General features: G+C 35.6%; 1 protein-coding gene across 1 annotated transcript in view; it reads left to right on the plus strand.

Annotated features, from left to right (window-relative positions):
* Window positions 1–393: 393 nt before the first annotated feature.
* The window catches only part of LOC149792422 (uncharacterized), a 181,429-nt gene continuing 165,075 nt past the window's right edge, over window positions 394–16,747 (plus strand). The window contains exon 1 of the mRNA XM_089969571.1: window positions 394–514. The gene's annotated coding sequence lies outside the window, so the exon portion shown is untranslated. The remainder of the gene's footprint in view (window positions 515–16,747) is intronic.

A 16,747-nucleotide genomic window follows, 5' to 3' on the forward strand; every position in this document is an offset into this window, starting at 1 on the left:
GGAGGGCTGAGAAAAAGCTTCATGATTTAAACGTTTAATGTTTTCATTCAAGTCAATTGATACGTCACATTAAAATTTCGCATTACATTCTATCGTGGTCAGCTTGACACGTAGCCATGATTACATTCAAGTCATTTGATTAATGGATACGTCACATTAAAATCGCTGATAAACATCTCGTCGATCGTTCGTCCCTTCTTTCAAACAGTCTCATGTCTGATAGGATTTTCTGTGCTAAAACATGTATATTTGTACTGCAGCATATTGTGACAAGACAAAGGCTTTTCCAGCAGGTTCAGTTGATAATGTTGTCTCAGCCTTTAGAGTGCCAAGAAAGTGAGCAGTGTGTAGCTTTTATTAAACCTTCGCTGACCTGAAATAGCAACCCTTTCGTTGCATATCTTTGTTTGATCAGTATAACTTCAATAACGAACGAGCGATATCAGCTGTTATGAATGTTGATCATATGGACGGAAGTTGATTTCATCAATGGGTGGTTGTAGAAGTTTATCCGGTAAGTAATCTTTAAAATTTCTTATTGTGATAAATAAAATTACTAATTATGCAGGGATAGAAATACAATATACCTAAGAATATTCACACGAAATGAATCAATAATGACCTGATATACCTCCACGTGTCAAATTCAATCTATTTGTGTTTCATTAGTAGGAATGGTTTGATACTTTCTGAGCATCTGTAATAGTGAAAAATTTTGTAGAGATAATTTCGCATTACATTCTGTCGTGGTCAGCTTGACACGTAACCATTACTTTTGACGTGTGGGCTAGACTCGTAATAAATCTCCGCCTGCGCAGAATGGGATCTGCAATGTTTGCTTCACTGAGTTGAATTTAAAGTAGAGCCTAGAGGGCGGGTGGTGGGTGGGTGGGTCTAAACATTTTAGAGACTTGGAACCAGAACAGAGACTAAGTGAATTCTCTGATGATAAGAAAGCGAGGACTCGGAAAAACAAACGAATCATCTCAATTGCATACAATATGTTCATTGATGAAAGTTTCCAATTATTTGCTGGTTTATTTGTTTTAAATTCATATTTCAATTTTTCCTTGAGTTTAAAGAATAATTGTTCATTCAAGGAGACAAAGAGAGAGAGAGAGAGAGAGAGAGAGAGAGAGAGAGAATAAATGCTGCAAGGCCCACCTATCACGAACATTGATTTGTGCGATGTTGATATATTGGTGATTGAGTTCGATAATTCACTCGATTATATGATATAAATATTTTATTGGTGTAACATAACTGAATTTCGCATACATTTTGTTAACTCTTTTTCTAGGCGAAATTGATTCATTCAAATGTCATGTTCAATCTTATTTTATTTATGTAATTTATTAAATTGTTCTATTTTACAGTACTATCCATATCATTGTTGTTGAATGTCCTTGGCCCACTACCACCTTCAATATAAATGACAGTTATATTTACTGCAATAACAAGGTCCTATTATTACGTTGACACAAGTCAATAGCATCTGGAAAAAAACTATTGCAATTCTTATCATGTATGAAACTAACAGGTCATCTAACAAAAGTTTCCCATCCGTTTCTTCTTCCTCTTTTGCCAGCGAGTGCGGTTTGACAACAAAAATTATCTTAAGAACTGATTAATGCGAAACTTTGCCAAAACATTGAATTTTCTGGATATTTTTTATGTTTACTGTCAGATGAGTAAGAAAGCAGAAGGATAGACATGTTGGATGTGTCACTATGCGTTGCATATTTATGATGCAAATGCTGACCTTCCGCGAAGAAAAGGGTTGTATTGTGGAAACCATTGTCCATTTTAAAACCAGTTAAAACAGAAGTGTATATTTGTTTGTAGTACTCCTCTTTCTGCTCCTCAACCTGCCCATTACCACTACCCTCATCATCTTTATCACTCATTACATTCTCTCTTTATAATTTCAGAGACAAACAAAAATGTCTACATTGTCAACTTGTTATCTAATTAATTGTAATTAAACAATTAAGCAAAATTTTGTTTGAACTCTCTTAAAGAGAAAGATGCCTGCATTTGATTTAAAATCTCTTTCATCACTCATTCAACTTTTCTTTATTTTCTTCTTCTTCTTCTTCTTCTTCTTCTTCTCTCTCTCTCTCTCTCTCTCTCTCTCTCTCTCTCTCTCTCTCTCTCTCAATAAACCGTTGAAAGGACCTTCCTTCCATCCATAATTTTCTAATCAAATAGCACATGGCTAGCGAACACTTGTAGCTCTACTTACTGCCTGAGATTGTTGAATTACTTAGTGTATGTGTTTTCATGTCTTTAGACGGTGTAAGTACTAATTCTAATTCTAATTTAGGTCCCATTTTTGGGGGAACACAATGTGTGTGTGTGTGTGTGTGTGTGTGTGTGTGTGTGTGTTTGTGTGTTTTGGATTTTTAACGTAGCTTTAACAATTTGTTTCGTCATATCGCTACGATGTCTGCAGTGTGGCAGTTTATAGTGATGTCTAGCACTTTGGCATCATGCCGCAGACATACATCATGATGTCTCACTCAGCCACGTTATCTTGACACCAGACCGACCAGTCCTAACACTAACCTCTTAATGCTGAGCCATATGTATAAGCCTTTGGTATGACTCGACCGGGGTTCGAACCCACGACCTCCCTCATCCGAGGCTGACGCTCTAACCACAAGACGGGGAACAGAGTGAAGAGTGATATTTTAAGTATTCTATGTATCTATTCCCAGTATAAGTTCCTGGTTTGCCGCTTTGTTTACTCTTGTGATAAAAATAAGTAATACGTGTATACAGCGGTTTTTAAGTTATAGGTTCTTTAAGATGCAATTCTATTTTCCACAACTGTAGAATGTGTTCCAAAAAAAACCTTATCACTAACTGCGAAAATGTGTAATATGCATAATTTAAATCATACATTTATGTGCAAGTCTCATTCAGCAACATAATTAATAATATTAAAGTTCAAATAATATCTAACAATAAATTATAATTGATGTTGAAATGTAATATTGCTTTTGAATCATTTATAGGATAAATACCATATCAGCGGACAATGTATAGCGACCAAATTAAATACATCTGGAGTTATCATTAGAGAATGTATACTATCCAAATTACTTATATTGAGATTTATCATTACAACAAAGTATGCAAAATCAAATTACCTACATCAGGATTTATCATTAGAGGAGGTATACCAACCAAAATGGCCGACTTAGTGATTAGTCATTAGCGGAGGTATACCAACCAAAATATCTACATCGGGAGATTAGAGAATGCCATCCAAATTACTTACATCGGGATTTATCATTAGAAAAGGTACACAAAACATTACCGACAACGAAAATTATCATTAGACAGGTATACCAAACAAATTACCTACATCGGGATTAATCCTAAGACTAGATATACCAACCAAATTATCTACTTCGGGAGATTAGAGAGTGTCATCTAAATTATTTACATCGGAACTTATCATTAGAAAAGGAACACAATCCAAACTTACCTACATCGGGATTCATCATTAGAAAAGGTAGAGACATTTTTTACCTACATCGGGATTTATCATTAGACAAGGTATATAATCAAAACTTACCTACATCGGGATCTATCATTAGATAAGGTATACCAACCAAAAGTTCGAGATCGGAATTTATCACATAACAATATACACCAGCTAAACAAAAAGCATCGAGATTATCCTTAGACAAGGTTACAAATCAAATTACCTATATAGGTTATTGGACGAAATTATCTTTTTACTTGCAGAAATATTTAGCGAGTAGTAAAACAGTACACATTAAAACCATACTTATTCATGCACGATGAATTAGAAATCACTATGTTTATAATAATTTCTACAAAGTTCGCTTGAAACAAAATAAACATTAAGAACAGCAAAAAAAAAAAAAAAAAAAAAAATATTAATAGAACAAAAACAAAATATTTGCATTTGTGAAAATGCTATTATGCAATGTCACTGGCGAAATAGATTAGTTTTTGTTATTTACATTGACTGGTCTCCGTATTGCCAATTAAGCAATCTTTACTATCAGCTGATTTGTCAGATTTCAACATCTTTATTGTTTTCAAAACTTAGCTTTCTTATTAAAACCTGAGACGCTTAATACTGCGATTGTTTCTGATAATTTTCCAGTCTAATTTAATAATTAGGATCATCCAAATGTTCTCCTTGGAAATGATGTGATCACAGGTTCACACCGCGTCTATGAAACATATTTGTTGTGGAGGGGTACGTGGGAATGCACTGGGCAGCTTGAATTACTAGATTATATATTTGACAGCATACCTTTATCGCCATCTCTTGTGAATCAAACGCATGAAGCTAGTTTACAAGATTTTCAGTTCATATCACAAAATGCACCTGTACATGCTTTGAATTGTCAACTTTGACCGGTTGTAATCTTGTAGAGGCTAGCACATTGCAATTACATGCCGAGATGATTTCTATTCAGATCTGACCTGTTGGTATCTTGTAGAGGCTAGCACATAGTAGTTACATATTCAGATCTGACGAGTTGTAATCTTGTAGAGGCTAGCACATTATAGTTACATATTCAGATCTGATGTGTTGTAATCTTGTAGAGGCTAGATTTCGAGTTTTACAATCTATGCCTATATCTAAGTAACATTTAGAAGATCGTGCTCTATTATAATCACATTAACGATAATCAACTTAACCTTTTTCGTTTGTTTAGTGTACTGTCATCAAAAGCGTATTGACATAGAATTACGAATGAAATGAGCGATTAAAAAAAGTAAGTACCACATGAATTTATCCTAAATATGAATATACCATAAATCATGCCCGAATATAATTTTCGTTTAAATAGTAGTGTAGATTTAGATATGTCTGTCAAATAACCATTTTTAAACACTATTATTTTCACGTAGTGTTCTTTTCGTAAGTTCCTTGTAAGTGCGAATTTGGTCGCTCATTTTCATTCGTTCTAGTTTTGAATGATTGTATTTCCTTTCTTTTTCGTATGTATTTATATCAGGTTCACGATGATCCCGATTTTATCCGGACTGGCCCTGTTCGGTCTGTTACAGCCAGTGAACTGTTCATGAGGAATTCCATCTTCCCCATAACCTGAGGGTATACTGCATCGATACCATGCACTGTGTTTGTATCTGTGGGCCTATCGAACCATACATAACCCAGTTTAAGACGATATATCGACGCCAATGTGCAATTTGTTATGTACAAGTATGCCATCGTAGGTTGGGCTCACGCGTACATATACATTCAAACGCTTTTGTGGATACTGAAATGGACCTAGCATTATCTCAGCAACTGTATGCTAGTGGCTACGGTCACGAATGGAGCGGAAACATACACAGTATCAAGTATGATAAGATTTGGTGCGCATGCATATATCTTGGCAGTTCATTTTAGCTTCACATTTTTCTCCTAAGGAGTATCGCTGGCTACTGCGCGTTCTATGCGTACACCGTGGATGAAAACATTTGTATGTAAATTAATATGGACGTATCGCACACAATGTTGATACACTGTTTCGCGACTGGAATGGAGAACTTGTGGAAATAATGCTATAACAAACTCTTTAGCTACCGTTGCAGCCTTGTTGATGCTGACTACAAATTTAACCAGGTAGCAATGAAAACAAAGATATATTTTCCACATTCTTTTGAAGTTTGAAACGGGTCATGTCTATCTAGGGCCTGTCGTTGGTGTTATATTTTCGTTAGTAGCAGTGTTGGGTCGTTTCCTCTAGGTACATGACTCACGTGAGTTCAGTAAAGACTAGTAGAGTCTCAACCTTGTTTACAGGAGACCATATATCAATGGAAATATAGAATAATAATAAAAGCACTATAGAAGAAAACCTTATTCTGAAGTATTGTCTGTGGCCGTAATGTCAATATTCAAATATTAGCATATCTTCTACGAGCTGAATTTCCGTGACCTCGTATGCAAAATTTCCGCATCTATTCGGTTAATTTCGTGATGTGACATCATAGTAGTGCCCCCAACATCCCGACAGGCAGTTGCCAAAGTAAAAGTTAATACTGTTATTTGTTGCTTACGCGTGTAATACCACATTAAGAAAAGGCTGTGGACATTTGTTTTTCGCCAAAAGGTAACGACATAAGAAAGTATAGGTACATTATTACAAGCGAGTCGATTTCAAAGCAACACCATACAGCTATCTGTGCTCCTTACATTTACCGATTGCCATGTTTATGTTTGTATTCGAGGATTGGCTAGTATTGCGTCACGGGACCACGTGATCTGTCGTATCATCTAAACTCAGAAAAACCCGCCAATGTACGGAATCGTGCTATCTTCCGCGCATTATAATCACTACCGGTTTACGATATTTAATTTATAAACATTATAGTAGAATTCAAATTTGTAGAGAATTACTTACATAAATGGAAAAGTTTTATTTCTGGTCTCCTTTCAGCGAGTGTACGGTATCAGTAGCATATCTTTCAGAACAAAACTAATCAAAATTTTTTAACACAACTTCGAATCCGTATTATCTTCTCGCTCGGTTTCTTCAAATCCTAAACACACAGTGGAAATAGAACACATGTATGTCAGTCCTCTTTCTACTCCATCTGAGAGTTTGGCCGTATCATAGCAGAACACGTGTACGTCTCTCCTCTTTCTACTCCATCTGAGAGTTTGGCTGTATCATATGTTACCAGTCATTTTATTTCAAGTGTTAGTCGAAGAATGTTCTATATGGAGAGAAATATGCAAATATTTGTTTTGAATAAATGGAGTTTGGGCTACTGTTGTTATATTGTTTTCAACAGCGTCCTAAGAAGACAGCTGGCTTAGTAACGAGACAGTGTAGGTCTGATCAGGTTCAATTTTGTATGTTTTCATACTTACCCCATTTGCATTTATTTGACTGGTACCTGAACAATATTTTTAACCTCTAAACTGTAGGACTACACCAAGGCTATTCAACTACTGGTTCATTCATGCTTAGTAAACATCCTAAAGACTTATGGTCGAAATATGACTCGACAGAACTTTCTTTGCATGCATTAATGTCAAGCATTTTTGTTTTGGCGATACCAGAAGTTCTCTCTGCTTTTTATAATGCTCTATCTGCATAACATACAACACATACGACACATACAACACATACAACACATTCTAACCCATTATTTTTGACAATAAACAGCGAAATCATAACATTCCTACGCAGGCTCTTCTTACTATCACCCACGCATATGTGTCTTAATGCCAACAACTTAATGCAAACTTGGCTGAATTGCTTGCTTTGTTTGCATCTTTGAATTTGCACGATATCCCATAACAAAAATAGTATTAGTGCCCTGTCCCCAGTTTAATTAAACATCTCAGTGTGTCTTTGCGTCTGTGAGTTTTGCAGAATCTGATGGTTGCCATGAGGCTGACGAAAAAAGAAAAAGAAGTGCCTATAATCCGTTTCAATAAATTTAAAGCAAACGTGGTTTTTCTTTTACGGATGTATGTATTATATATTAATTTATAATATAGTTTTGTTTAAGTGATTTGGGTTTATGACATTTCTATTTTAATTCTTTAAATTGTGTTATAATTAAAGTACACGTACAATACATGCATAATTTCGTTCACAAATCATAGCTGATTGCCAAGGTAAAGTCAAAGCTATTTCGGTCAAGTACCCCCTGCTTTATTCATGAAGGGCATTTTGGGGTGGCAAGTGGGGCCGACCGCCCCATTCTTCGCTCTTGAGGGGGCCCCGCGCTTCAGGCCTAAGTTCGTCCTTATGAGTTTGTCAAGCTATATTCTCCGGTAAATTGGAAACGCTGATACAGGCCGCACGTAATGCACGCAAAGTTGCGAGGTCAACTTAGTCAACTTCGTAATGCAATTAACAGGTGGCAGCACAGATGCAGACAGATGCAGCCATTTTCACAACGCCACTACCGGGCAACGGCTTCCGATAACTTGGATCTCAGCTTTTATAAATAATGAAAAAACTAAATTCGTGCGCCAAATCGCGAAAGCTGATCTAGTCTAGACATAATCAGTGCTTGCAGTAGCATACCAATCGAGATACCGAAACTCTGGCCCCGCGCGGTCATGGTCGGCCTTTGGCCCCGCGTGCTCATAACGCAGCCTCTGGCTTTAGTGGAGTATAGGTCACAAAAACAACACGTAAAACTCGGAGCGCATTTGTCCTGTAGAGTGGTCATGCACGCCCTAGATGCTGGTTGGCTCAATAATTTGAGGTCAGACAATGACTGTTAAGTATTTAACAATTTAAGGGTTTAAATATTAAAGAATCTTTTTAGTGATTAAGGTTTTGTTGATTTGGTGCGCATATAGAGGCTATTTAAGAGCAGTAAAAACTCTCATTATGATTATACAGTACTATGTCAGTTCTGTAACAGAGAAAGAGAAGAAATAATATTTAATATGTTCGTTGGACTTGCAGAGTGGAAAATATTTATTCTAAAACAAACAGTACCTTGGTAATTGTGTGAAACATTCAAGAACTTTGGTGATATTCTAGTTTGACGGTATTACCTTGGATTTAGAACCGTGATTCTTCAGTGGTGCTAGTACGTTAGCACATAAACGCATTAAATCCTTCAGTTGGAACATCTTTGAATAGTTTTAGGATTGATGTGAAATTGATAGTACAGTTTGGTATAACATTCTAGGTATTCATACAGTGTACGTTATTTTTAATATTTTCACCTTGTTTGACTTTTTATTTTAAGAAAATAAATTTATATTTTGGAAACTTGAATGCTGGTTGGGTATTACATTGTTTTGTCATATAATTTAAATCCCTAGACCTAAGTGTCCACAATATTTGACATCATGTGTAATCATATAATACGCTATTTAAAAGGCACATACAATTTTACCTCAGTTTCAACTCGATATTAGATTTCATTGATGTTGCAACATAAATGTTTATCATTATTGGTTTCTACGTAATCATAAGACATGCACGTAAATATCCTGTTACAAACAACGCATAATTACTCATGGTTTTATCGTCGTATCTGATTTACACAAAACTGACAAATAATTTTGGTATACCAACTAGTAAAGGGAACTTATATATGTTTATTATATTGATCTTTATCTTGTCCAGGTGTTTTGTTCAGTTTTTCCGAGTTTATTAAATGTTGCAGAATTTAAGAACCTACACTTTCATGTCATCTCGTTCATTTTGCAAGCAAAAGTAATATCCTTCATCATTTTATTCGAGCATTGATTGCTTAAAATATGTATTATTACATTTCCCAGTGGTATCAATTTACTGTTACTATAGATATTTTGAGACGTTTTTGACCTTTCGTCTTCATATAGGTATTTACCAGAGGCGTAGCGGGGGGGGGGGGGGGGGGGCAGGGGGTACATATGTCCTCGGGCGCCAAGGTACAGGGGCGCCAAAATGAGGCTTACAACGTTACATTATAATAAGTAAACAAGGGTAATATTCAAAAATGTGATTAAAGGACACACGGTACTAATTATACGGAAGAACTGTGAACCAGTCTAGAAATGGGTGAAGAAATAATAGAGTATTTACAGGTTTGGTGGTCCATAATTGGTTAATAATGAAAATTAAAATTTTAGGAAAAATATCTTTTGAGAGCTTATCCTATATGTAATATAAAAAAAATATTGACAAATTTCTACTGATGCAACTTTAGCATTTTTACAGGCTTGACTCAGGAGTACTCAATACTGAAAGTAGCACCTGATTCATTTAGTGCAGAATCAATAACACGTGTTTCATGCACATGTATGTAAACAAATTGCCGCGGGTCATATGGTGTTCTCCACACATAAGCTTGCACCAAGGTTAGATGTGCACGAAAAATTATAGGTGTCATTATCAGCACCCATAAATTTTAAGTTATTGAATTTTGAATATGATAGTGTTTCCATGTTTACCATTGGAGTGGAATTAGTACCGTGAGTCCTAAACGGGGAGGGGGCTGGGGCGCCAATTTTATAGTTCGTCCCCGGGCGCAAAATATCATAGCTACGCCTCTGGTATTTACATGCACCAAAATAAACATGCCACACAACTAAAAACTAACACCATCTGTAATTTCCCTATATGAATCCAAATTTATTTATTTGAATGGTAATCCTTTAAAAGAGCGAATATTTTATTTGTTGGACCTAAATATTTACATAGACATCTAAGAAGAAAGAAAGATATATTTTGTGTGTGACAATTTTCAATTTATTTGCGGGTAAATACCTTTCTTTATGACAGCTATTTGATATGCCATATAATCTTTTGGCAAGTGTGCTTGTCCAATCAAGAACGACCAAATGATGATCAGTGTAAACATTGCGTATGCTTACATTATTGCAGTTCATGTCTGTTAAAAATTTACTTTCTTGCTTCTGTAACCTGTTATATTTCTTACGGCCTTTTTAGCATATTTAGTCATCCTTCTACAATATTCATAACCTCTTTGTATCTGTATTAAAAATATTTCACACTTTATTTTCTTTAATTTGATCTGGTCTTACACTGTTTTATGAGTATGTATAATACAAGGATGTCCGGAATTAATATCCTTTGGTATTTTGAACGTTTGTGACTTATGTGTTTATCATACGTTATCATCCAGATTTGTGATTAGTGCGGCGTTGGCCATGTTATTAGGCGTTGGCCATGTTATTAGGCGTTGGCCATGTTATTAGGCGTCGGCCATGCTATATGGCGACATTTAAAGCAACACAACACAGGCTCGACGTTTACATATTTATCAAACGACTGATAAAATCACGAACGTTTCATTAACTGGTTTTCCCGATAATACATCATCAAGTTAGTAAAATACACAAAGCAAAGTATTCATGAAAATAGATCAAATACCGAGTATGCAAATTCTGTTATCTCAAGCTTTCATCCAGGTGGGTAAGTAAAATTGTCGTGTTCCCGATTAAATGCCGTTTTCTTGTGCAAAGGTTCTAGTGCATATTTATGCCAGAGTCACTTTTTACCATCCCCGTTGCAATAAAAGAACTTCAGTAGCTTATTTCCGTGACTATTAGAATATTACCATTTGCTCTTCCAATGATAACTGCTGATGTAGATATTGATATTATTAAATAGATTTTGCTAATTAATGCAAAGCTTTCTTGATAATATTTATTTGCTGTTATGAAAACAATTTTATAAGATGGCCAATCAAACGAAGTGTTTCCTCCGTTGGATGTACAACTTCATCTTTCCTCTACTGCTTGTAAAATTTCATATGAAAAAAAAAACAACAAACACTTCTCGTTTCCATAATTCTATGTATAAAGGCAATGACGTTTTCTTTGTTAATGTTTATATTTAGATCCAATTTACAGTTTGATATGGCTGTAGTTTTCTCCTTGAATTCTCGTACTGCTGCGTCTTTATTTTTAATGTTCCTATATAATTCAACAATTTCCCCCTCTCCCTAAAGTCAAACTATATTTTAAAACCACTTCCTGGCCAGTCTAGATTTTTTCTATATAGACTTGATGTTTTCATTGTAAGCATTTGTTCTAAATCATTGAAACATTTTGTTGCAAATTTAATCATTTTATAAAATTAACAGCGAATAGCACAGAGAGAGAGAGAGAGAGAGAGAGAGAGTATTAATTAGTGTCTTATCAACATATTCTACTTTTATTTTACCATGGTAACCATGTCATCAATACTGTTTATCTTTTTAATACCAAAGTATATATCTCATCGTGATTTAGACCTTTGCAGCAAACAAGAGAACCGTTTCCGCAGGGCATTTAAAAGCAATAATCATAATAAATCCCATTGCCATTTGTGCGACTTCCATCCCACCACAAACAGTCGCCCATGTTAACAGCTGCTCGTTTCAAAATAGTTATTAACTTGTTTAATCTTTCTTATAACTTCAAATGAAAGTCATTGTCTATCGCAACTTAATATACAAGGTAGTTTGTTTGGTAGATATTGCTTTATTAATATGTCTATTTCTTTATTATACTTTTCTTTGCATTTTGGATAATAATCATGGTATCACATATAACTTCCCATTCACAAAGACTATCGAACTTGTTGGATGCATTGAACTGGACACAACATATAACAAAATCAGCATGTTTTATCACATTGTCTAAAATTAGTTGCATTTCAATGAAATTGTGTAAGGAACCGTTCGAATCACACGTGTTTGCTTTTGTATCTTACTCAAAAGCCTATTAGCATTCTTTACTGCTCAAAGCATCTCGAGGAAAAATTAGAGAAGAACATATTAATGTTTTTTCTAGACTATAACATAACATGCAATAAGAGCTGATTGACCCAGATTGTGGGGTTTGTTTTACCTGGTACTTTCTCTCACATTTACAAATAGATAGCTTAGATTTCCCCATGTAAACGTTTGAATGTGTCGTTATTTTCTCAAAGTTTGTTTACTATCTTCAGTTGCACCTAGATCTTCTTATGTGAAGTTACCTGCCCTGCTGATTTCTCAGCATTATATTTTAGGTCTTGCTTTGATTACAAGTTTTTGTTTACAATGAAATTATCAAGTGAACCATACATGATGTTTTAGGTTTGTACGGCACCGTTTTCTTGATTTTGTTGAAGGCTTTTATATGATAAAGTACTGTCTTCTAAACTGCCGTTTGGAGTCAATGATTCTCCTTCAGTAGTCCTTTTATGGCAGCATCATTCTCAATAACCAAATTTTGATGTTTACCTGTGGTAAGACCTTCGGCCTTGGATACATCCGAGTTTACAGAGACTCTGAAGTAAGCCCAGTATTCCTCGACGTTCGAATCAGGTGTTTTTAGTGGCTGCACATTGTTTAAACAAAGATTTTTGTTACATTCTCCTGTTTCTATTTCGATACATCGAGATTTTCTGGAGTGTAATAGTTTTAGTGTTTGTTTTGTTTTGCTTAATATTTGGCCTTGAGATCGCTTGCAAGCATGAAACCTGAGATATTAAACTATAAGACTATGCCCCTGCTGTCAGTCCAGTAGTCTGCATTTCCCGTACCCTTTGTCACTTGTACATCCTAATGTGTCCCTTATTTTTCCATTTGCCAAAGCCGTGTTTGCTCATGTTTGCAGGCCATGTCTGATGATCTGTGCCAATTCTAGCTTGAAGATGAAGAGATTGTTTGCCTTCTGTACTTATGTGACAAGAGACTCCATGGCTTCATAACATTAGTTCATCATCTCATAGCATTTGTCACTGTGATGATGGTGGATTTCTCATTTACATTAGTCAGTCGTTCGAGCCGTTTTGGAGACACGTGAGCTTGCTGACTAGTGTTATTTAATTTAAAACCCCACACCAGCATCACGTTACTTCAATATTGAAGGTCTAACCAGCTCAGTTGTTCTTACCTCAGCTAGGCGAGTCTCGATGTTCAAACTGTTTAGTTCTCTACCAGCCAGATCTTTTCTTCTGTTTGGTCTCTCTGTGCACACATTCTAGGAGATGGTGAGTGGCGTCACCTTTGTCTTCTTGTTAGATTTATCAATTTCTACGGTGGGATCCCCATCAGCTGCTTTGAAGGGAAGTGTGTTAACAGTCGAAAGATACCATCTTCATTTTGCACAGCCTTTTAGACCGCAACGGAAAAATTTATATTTGGCAGCCGCTCTGAGGTGCTCTTGGAGGCCGTTGGGATTTTATGTTTTCCAGCAAGAATTAGAATTAATTAACATATTGTTCAAAAATAATAGTTTTTTTCTGCGCACCATATATGAAACAAACACTGAAAATAATTCTGCTGTATCATTCGTTTTTTTCAAAGTTCTTTAATATTGTATGATTATGTAACATCGGCAAAGAAAAGATATGTCGACTCGTAGCTGTCGACTGGGATTCGCACTCATGCATACACGCGGAAGTGCGTATGTGTGTGTGTGTGTGTGTTTTTGTGTGTGTGTTTAAACAATTTCATGTATTTAAGCCTTGTCTTCGACACAACATTCTGATCCTCGGGTGGAATTTACCTATTCTTCAACGATGCTTACAATGGCATCTGTTAATTTTTCATTACGTTACTGCTTTTCTGCAATCAGTTGACTTTTACTGCCAGTAGAGTACACACAAACTGGCAAAATCTCCCCTGTTTTCATCATGAATTTAGTATCCTTTCACAACAATCACGATAACATATCCAAGTTCTAGAATGAGTAGCGGTTATTGTCTCCTTACCAGGACATTTCGTAATAATCGACCCATGTGCATGTATTCCCAGATCGACCAATGTACATGTACACATCTCTATTCCCAGATCGAGTAGAAAAACCCGCTATTGCAATTATTGTTACCGTCTTTTTTAATGTATATACTCACGTGTTTCTGAAGGTTAAATCATTTATAGAGCAAAGTTGAAGCGCAGACAATATCATTGTTCATTGGTTGTTTCGATTATATTTACGGATTAGCGTAGATTTGATTTTTTTAACCAGGTCACATCTATATCGTTGCACAAGCTATTTGCAATACATAACTCGGACGCTGTATACTGCCATTACCAATGCGGTCTCAAGTACCGTCCCTTATGTGTGTGTTTTGGATTTTTAACGTAGCTTTAACAATTTTTCAATCATATCGCTACGATTTCTGTAGTGTGATAGTTTATAGTAATGTCTAGCACTAAGGTATCATACCGCAGACATGTAGCATGCTGTCCCACCCACTCACATTATCCTGACACCAGGCTGACCAGTCCTAACACTAACCTCTTAATGCTGAGCGTCCAGCGAGGCAGCGGTTAGTACCATTTTTATAAGTCTTTGGTATGACGCGGTCGGGGTTCGAAAAAGCGACCTCCCGCATCCGAGGCGGACGCTCTAACCACTAGGCCACCGGAGCGGTCTCACCGTCCCTTATATGATAACACGTGTTTAAACGTTATTTAAAGTTTACAGTAAAGTTTGCATTGATAACGTAACTTCTTATGTGAAAATTAATTTCAATAGCTGATTTGCTATTTGATTAATATTCCCAATACGCTCTTTTGGTTTCTACCCTTATTTTCGTTCAGGAATGTGAGCAAAACCTTCATTGTACATCAATGGTGCATAGGCAAATTGCACTCTCAGGATCAGAATTTATCACATTATTTATAAATTTTATGTATGTGGGTGAATCTTTTTGCCTGCAAAATACGTATGACTGGGGGCGGGGAGGCTGCATGCACATACTCTATTTGTGTGATAGGTCACTTTTCTTTCATCTATTTATTAATACAAGACTCTGAGATAAAAAGTTGAAAAGTCAAGAGTCTTACAGCATATGCTAGCCTATAGTCCAACTGCACATAAATTTGACCCTGACCTACCGGCGCAGGATGCACAAGTAGATCAGGGTCAATATCGTTTGTTCTACCTATTATTCCCAACCAGCTGCATGCAACTAGACCCGAGGGTGCGGCATGCGAAGGCAGATCTGGGTTCAGCGCTGTTTGCAGTTGCATCCAACTTATTGGTCATTATATATGACAAATTAGTCATCAGTTCATTCACTGTCAGAATGGGCTATTTTTAGACATAGGTTATAAGTGTGTATATGTATGTCTCTGCACATGTCTAGGTGGCAAGTGGCAAGCAGACGAAATGGATTTCACAACCGTCGATAATTCGAGTACATGTGGGCTATCGCTTTACGTCGCTGATGAAGTGCAAGGCTTAAGTTTATGACTCATGTATGGGTACTAAAGACAAAGGTGAATATTATGACCGATCCGCGTGCTTAGCTGTTACTGAACATAAACAGTCATCAACTCAGATAAATCAAAGTTGAACAAGAATTAAAGTCATGAACAAGTATCTTAATGTAAATACATTCTAACAGATATAGATGCGCTCAAGCCAATTGTAGTTCATAAAATTAAATTACCTTAAACAATAACATTTTAAGGTTGTTCATTATTACCTTAAATTACATTGCATTATAGTTTTAAAATATGTTGATTAAATATTGCCGGTCAAATATAATTCTTGCTGACTTGTATCTGATAAAAATAACAGCAATTTTATTAATGTCTTAAAGTGATGTTAATATTATTTATTTTTATGTTAGTATTGTCTTATCATTATTAGAGACTGATAATGTGAAATATCATGCTGTATTAGTACGCTAGAAAGGTTGGACATTTTTATTTTAGTGTTGTTATATCTCTATACACGTGTGCAAATATAATTTCTTTCTAGAATAATCTAATTAAGGTAATTATGGGATACATTCGGTTCTAAACTAATCATGATCCATCTAATGACGGTAATTATTAAACGTATTCAGTTTTAGAATCAAAGCAATCCATCTAAATGGTAATTTTTGGATGCATTCAGTTATATAATCATCACAATCAGTGGAAGTACGGTAATTATGTGATGCATATAATAACATTAAGTTTTTGTTTCTTCATCCAACGAGTAATTTGAATTTAACTTTGTGAGATAGACACTTCCTACTCTTCCTTAATCGAAGAAATGATAAAGAGTCAGATACTCAAATAGTCACTGACGCCGTTTTGCAGCAAACAAAACAGACATTTTTTTATCCTCTGAAACGAATTTAATTTATTAAAGCGCTGAAAATATTTTTTAGTAATTTCCATCTTCACTGAGAATATTTTTGTCCGGACATTCTCAGCATGAAGAAGTTACCATCATTTAACTGTACGATTTTCTTGTCCATAACGGTTAAACTCAGATTCATATTTTATTGTGTAAAATAAATTATTTTATTTTCATGCAGTAGCCTCGAGAAATATC

Source organism: Sinohyriopsis cumingii, chromosome 9 (genome assembly GCF_028554795.1).
Source record: "Sinohyriopsis cumingii isolate HCF-2022 chromosome 9, ASM2855479v2, whole genome shotgun sequence".
NCBI classification, from domain to species: domain Eukaryota; kingdom Metazoa; phylum Mollusca; class Bivalvia; order Unionida; family Unionidae; genus Sinohyriopsis; species Sinohyriopsis cumingii.